The sequence below is a fragment of the Cheilinus undulatus genome, linkage group 10 (assembly GCF_018320785.1).
Source record: "Cheilinus undulatus linkage group 10, ASM1832078v1, whole genome shotgun sequence".
NCBI classification, from domain to species: Eukaryota; Metazoa; Chordata; class Actinopteri; order Labriformes; family Labridae; genus Cheilinus; species Cheilinus undulatus.
In genome coordinates, this window is record NC_054874.1 from 42,462,803 (window position 1) to 42,469,504 (window position 6,702).

The window sequence follows — 6,702 nt, forward strand, 5'->3', positions numbered from 1 at the left end:
TTGCTACTTTTTAACAGAAAATATCAAGATATATTTTGTGTTTTTCCACTCAGGGAAAAACCAAAAACGTGTGATACTGGTCAATATTTCCCAGCCTTAGGAGCATTTAAGAAAAAAACTCCCAAAACATGAGGGTAAGAAAACAAACCCAATAAATGTGGCAAAGAGGAACTGACATGTTTCCAGACTGACTACTAGAAAAATTTCTCACTCCCTCTTATTTAGAAAAAAAGAAACTCAAAGATTTCAATCATTTCTCTTCCCGCTCTGCTTGCTCTTTAACATTTCAATTTCGAGCTCTGCAAGAGGTGCGATTCTATCTCCACCTCCGTCAATGGCAGTATTATGCCAAAGGGGAAATTGGACCTTAAGGGCAGCCACTTTTCCTGCTGTAGATCTTATTAAGTACGTCCCCCCCATTATACAGCCCAGCTTGACTCTCAGAGACCCCGCCCCTTCATAGAAACAGACCTGTCAATCAGAGCTCCTGGTAAGGCTCTGACATGGTCGACTATGGCGTGATTGGCACCTTGTAGGATGTGTGCAGCCTCTGAGGGAGTATACAGAAATGCTGGGGAGAAATTCTTTTCCACTCCACTGCTCGGCCAGGGTATTTTGTGTGCATGTGTTACTAGTGCAGGCTGCTATTAGCCAAACACAAAGCAGTTTCAGAGCAGAGAGCGGAGGCTGGATGTTGACCATTATATGTTCAGAGTCCTAGCATGCAGATACGCAATCCTGCACACCATCCTGTGGAACAGATATGACGCTTCAGTGCTTTCCAAACTCCTGCAGTGGAGCCCAAATTTCCAGAGTAATTTTCCTCGCAACCCAAAATTGTTGTAGACTACTGTGCAGGCCGTTCTAATCTTTGCAGGTTTGAGAGAAAAGGAGGAAAGCATGAGCAGATAACAAAGGTTCAGTTGGCCACCCTGACAGAGCAGGACCTTGGGAAAGTTTGGTAACATAAAGAGAGAAAGAGGTTTTGATACTAGAATTTTAAACTGTTTTCACACATGCACTCCTGACATTTTTGCGTTATTAATGCAAAAATGACACAAAAGTGGCGAATGAAGAAACAGAGACTTATGCTATGAGAACAGTTTTTTCTTTTACAGCAACACGTGTAGTGACAAATTTCACAGGCTCAACAAAAGAATGGAAAATTAAGCAGAAAACCAATTGTAGCATCCTCATTTTTAGTTCTTAATTTGGTTTCAGAATTATCAAACAGAACATAGACGTGTTTTTACTGATGGTTTTAAATCTGACATTATGATTTCAGTCGAACTGCAGCAAGGCTCCAGTTTAGCTCCTATTTTATTCTCTGTGTTAATCTAACTACTATAATTGGCGGCCTGCCTGTCTGTCTGTGTTGATTTGCTCGCCACACCGTTGCTCCAGTTGTCATTGATCCCTCTCAGAAGACTTGTTGGGTGTCCTGGCTGAAAAATGGTGCCATAAAAACAATCATAAATGCACAGATTGTCTATAAAACAAGAAGTGTTGCTCCTTTCACTTCAGTCCACCCCATTCCTGCCCCTATTATGCCATTTTGTCACTTCCCTCATGCATACCCTTACTCTGCCACAGTGCCAAAGAGGAGACGGCCTGCACTCTAAAAAAATGCCATAAGACAGAAAAATACATTAGGATCATGACTCTGGTTTCTCCTTTCTCTGAGAGAAAAAGCAGCAGAGCTGGAAAACAACAAACTCACCTCCAAGGAAACAAATTTGGCAGGCCCGGATGTGAGGATACACCTACTCCACAATCCGTCTTTTGCTCATACTCAACAAGATAACATTGAGTCACACATTGGTGTTAGAAATCACGTTTTTTTGCTGTTAGGTCACATCTTTAGGCCTTACGAAATGTGTTTTTTTTTTTTTTTGTCTACTCATACGTTGTTGAGTCAAATTTATGATTAATTTTATATTGTAGATTTTTTTTTAAGTCTGAGGACTATGTTTTTGTATACGACAAGAAGAGACACGTTATTCAAAATTAAATAACTTTGAACTGTAAATCGTAGGCTCCAGTTTCCCCAGAAAGCCCTCCATTGTGCTGTCCTAATGATGCTATCCACGCCTTCGTAGCTCTTACTGAACATTTTCTTGCGACTTTTGATCTTTGCTGGCTGTCTTTAAAGATTAAATCCACACCAGTAACTCTGATACTGAAAGTCTTTTTATCCATTTTTAATCAGTTTTAATAGGTCATTCCCGCAGTTAGCCTGCCACCATATTGACTCTTTGTATCCCAGAATGCATTGTGACTGTGACTGTGAGAAGCAATGGTAGGTCATCCCGTTGTCATGCCATGCTTTGCTAAAGAGTAGCAGTGGGAATTTTGGCTCTTATAAGTGATTCGGGTCATTTGGCTCCACTCACCAAGAAGAGCCGGCTCTTTTGGCTCTCAAACTTCTTTTCATTTGGTTCCTGTTTGGCCTCATTTAACCTGCCAAATGTAGCAATGTCATGACATGATTGATAATTAGGGAAGGTATTTTACTCCAATAATTCAATTTTTTCTATTTAATGATAATATCAGGTAATTATTTTTCAAAATAAACTGTTTCCTGAAAATACATTGCTGGTCCAAGGAAATCTTGCTGTATGACTAGACAATGTATAGATATTGAACAATGTTACACCATCAAGCTCATGTCCCTAATGCTTGGTGTGCCTGCGGTAGAGCAGTGTGAAGAAAAAAAACTACTACTAATAATGATAATAATGATAAAAAAGGAGAATATGAATATAAAACAGCTCTCAGATGGGATACGAATCTTATCAGTCATGTAAAAGAGCTCTCTTTCTGTACCTGCTCGTACATTAATGACCCATCACTACTAAACAATGCATGTGCAGAGACTTAGGCCCCGTTCACAAGGAAATGAATTCAGGTGTATATGCAAAATTTTTTTTGTCGGATTGGCGTTTCGGGTGACTGTAAATGATACTTTTTGAAACCGGGTCCCAGAGTGCATAAATCCGTAAACGAATACCGTTTCGCCTCCGTGTGGACTGTTATCCGCATCTTTCTTGAAACGATTATGTCACACACACAGTGTAGCGCCCTTAAGGCACTTGCGTGGGTTAGGCCAAAACAATAATAGCGGAGTACACGGTTGTGTTCGTGCTGCAGAAGCTACAGAGCTTGTTGTGGCTTTTACAGAAAAATCTAATGCTCCTTTACCACCACCACGAAACGCATACACCATATGTTCTTAAATCCATGGGGGGGAACAACCAGAAGGGCAACTAAATGGAAGTTTGTGTTAGTTTTCTGTGATATTCTTCTTCTACTCTGGTGCATTTCCATGGCAGCATTACAGTGCCACATATAGGCTTGGTATATGTACTTCAGCGTTTTTTGGTCATTTCAGTGGGCCTGTGTTTACGCGGAAATTTCCTGAAATGATCCCGTCTTTACAGAAAACTTTTCCAAAACGAAACGGCAGTATAGCGCTTTTGTTTCTGTGTGAATGGGGCCTTAGAAAATGCAGAAGAGAGCCTGATTGACTCATAATACAGAAAAATAGACACAGAGAGGCTGTAATTTGTCCCATACAGCCAGGAACTTTTTCTATATGTGGCCAGCCTAATCCTGCAAATCAAATAGCAAATGTGCACAATTAAATCACACTAACACAGCGTTACTTAACGCTGCTTAACCAAAGAGCCAAACTGTTGAAAAATACCTTTGCAAGCGTCACACTTTAAGTAGTGAAAAGTGGCAAATGAAAGGTGAAGGTGGCAATAAAAATAAGTTAAAAGTGTCAAAAAATGGGTAGAAAGGGGCTAAATAGGCACACAATGGCAAAATCTGGGTGAGAAGTGGCAAAATTGGGAGGAAAGTGGCAAAAAAACGAGTTACAGGTGGCAAAAATAGTCAATGCAGGTGTAAAAAATGATTGAAAAGTGACTAAAAAGCAGCAAAAAGGAGGCAAAATGAGAAAAAGTGACATTCAATGGCAAAAGGCAGCTTGAATGGGTGAAAAGTGGCAGAAAATGGCAAAAAGGGGTGAAAATAGTAAGAGCAGAATAAAAGTGGCAAAAATGTATAAAACGAGATAAAAGGGGTAAAAAGAAGTGGCAAAAACCTATTTAAAAGGGCAAAACAAAAAATGTTGAAAAACATTGCAAATAAGGGCAATGGAAATATACAGGTAACAAATTAAGGTTGATATTGAGTTTGACAGTTAAAGACTGCTGTATAAGTGTAGGAAACAAACTGGTTAATGTGACTTAATTTCTGAGGTCCTTTTTAAAGGTTTTCTTGGGGAATAATATTTCATATTAAGACATAAAAGAGCCACAAATCTTCACAAAAGAGTCACTCGCTGAGTAAAACTGCACTAATAGGATGAGCGGGATGATGCCGTGTTTAGCAACACCTCCTCCCTGTATGAAGACATTTCCAGTGTTCAATAAGAACCGGTCTGTTCATCTGTTGTATTATAAATTCTGTAACATCATTAATGTGTTGATGTACAACAACAAAAAAAAAAACATAAGATGTTTGGTGTGACTTTGCTACACACAGAAATGATGATCCTCAACATTTTCTTGATACCAGACTTCACAAGGATGTTGGTTCCAGTTCATAATTCCACCTCCAACAGGGCCGACAGCGCTGCAGAGCAGATGGAAAAAATAGCTGTCACGCGGGGGCCCATAGCTCTTCATCTGCATCTGTTCTCAGGAGACGGCCAGCTGTGGACGCCGTGTGAGAAGTTGAAAGGAAACTTCAGCTGCCCTGCGAATCTCACACCATTACTCAGGATGAATCAAAAGAGGAACACTTTGGTCGAACAAAAGGAAAACCAGAGAGGAAGAGAGAGTGAACGAAAAAGTGAAACCAGCTGTCTGGAAGTGCTTCATCTTAAAAATGGTGCGGCGGTGGCGGCGCATGCTCATAGCCGGTTTGTTTGGCCACAATCAAACGCTCAATTTGTCTTTACAGGAACATCAGACATGTTGCTCCAAGGTCACTCTTTCGTTAAGGGGCGGGGGTCTGAGTCAGGCTGCCCTCTTGTACTTATGCCTTTAAAATATATATGAGGTGTAGCGAGAGCAGACAACAAAGGCCTCCTCTAATTCTTTCCTTTCCCCGGGGGTTAGAGAACACACTGCGCCCACATCAAGCCCGCAGACTAACCCCTCCCACCACCACCACCACGCAGTACAGGTGCAACTTTAAAAGAGCTCTCATTCAAGGACGCCTGCAGTTAAAAAAAATCCCCTCCGTGGTTCTGCATTCGTCTTTTCCCACACCTTTTCCTAGCCATTTTTCTCTCTTTCACCTCTCTTAGAACAATAGCTCTGACTTTTGCCCTCTCTGCAGTCAGTCACATGAATTACTGATTTCAAAATGTACCCAAAAGAGTACAAAGGCACAAAAATCTACTTAATTATAGCTATATGAGTCAGTGTGATTAGAAACTTTCCACTCCTGATCTCAGGACGTGCAATGTTAGTCATGTAACCACGAGTGTTCTTGCTTTTTTGAGTTATCTACATCAAAATCTTGTCTGATATCATCAGCAGTAGTCCAGTGTTAATTTGTCGACTAAAACTATGACTATAAATGTTAGGTGACTACTTTTTTCCAGCAGACTAAGACTGGCTAAAAACAGATCTTTGGTGATAAAAACAGATGAAAGTAGGTTTAGTTGATGTCAAGGAGACAGAAACATACCTAAACTGTTAATGCTGAACTACTGGAAATAAAATCCAGTTCTCCATTGTGCACTCAAGGTACAGTTTGTCTGTATTTTATATTAATTCCAGTACTGATGGTGTGTTGAGTGTTTACATTTCTAGCAGTTTAACAATTTGGCTGCTTAAATTATTTCAAAGAAAATAAAAGCCTTGGCTATAACTAAGGACCTTACATGTTGGGACCTTTTTTTTTCTAAAACTGGACTCAAATGTTGGGTTTTTGTCACTAAGACTAGACAAAACTTTTAATATAAAATAAAACTAAACTGTGACTATTACTAAAAGTGTTTTAATCTAAAGAATAAAACTGAATGTGTAAGAGCTGCCAAAAATAACACTACTGCATTCAGAGATCTGAGCACTGTGCTTGCAGGGTCTTTGTGTGCCGGTATTTTCATGCTGCAGGTGACAACACTACCATCTCAGGTTCACTGTCATGATGCTCCAGGGGCCACATGCGGCCCTCCTCCTCACTCAGTGTGGCCCTCAAGTTAATTTCAAATATCAAAAACATTGTGGGGGCTGGTAACCTTGCAAAGCAGATGGATACGCCCGTTTCCTTGTTTCTCACTGGTGAATCCATCTTGCAAAGCTCCTGTCTGAACAGTTTTGGCCCAGTTAGAAAGTGACAGGACCAATCAGCGACGAGGGGCAGTACTTTCGGGTGCAGCGGAGTCGTGACATAAGCAAGCAGCAACAAGAGGCCAGTGCAACTATGGCAGAAGAGCTTAGCGTGGATGCTGTTAAAGCCCCAGTTTTATCAGGACATGATGACATTTCTTCGTGTAAAGAAGAACAAAGAACAGCAGTGAGTTGTTTTTTTTTCAAAAACGACAAAAGTCAGGTACTGACATGTCTACAGTCGCCATGGTTCACATTATGCAGTTTTCTATGGAGTTTATTCCTCTGTAGCTGCGCCCGCACACCTCGGTAGCAGCAACGATGTCATGTGTTTTGTTGCTCTGATTGGCCG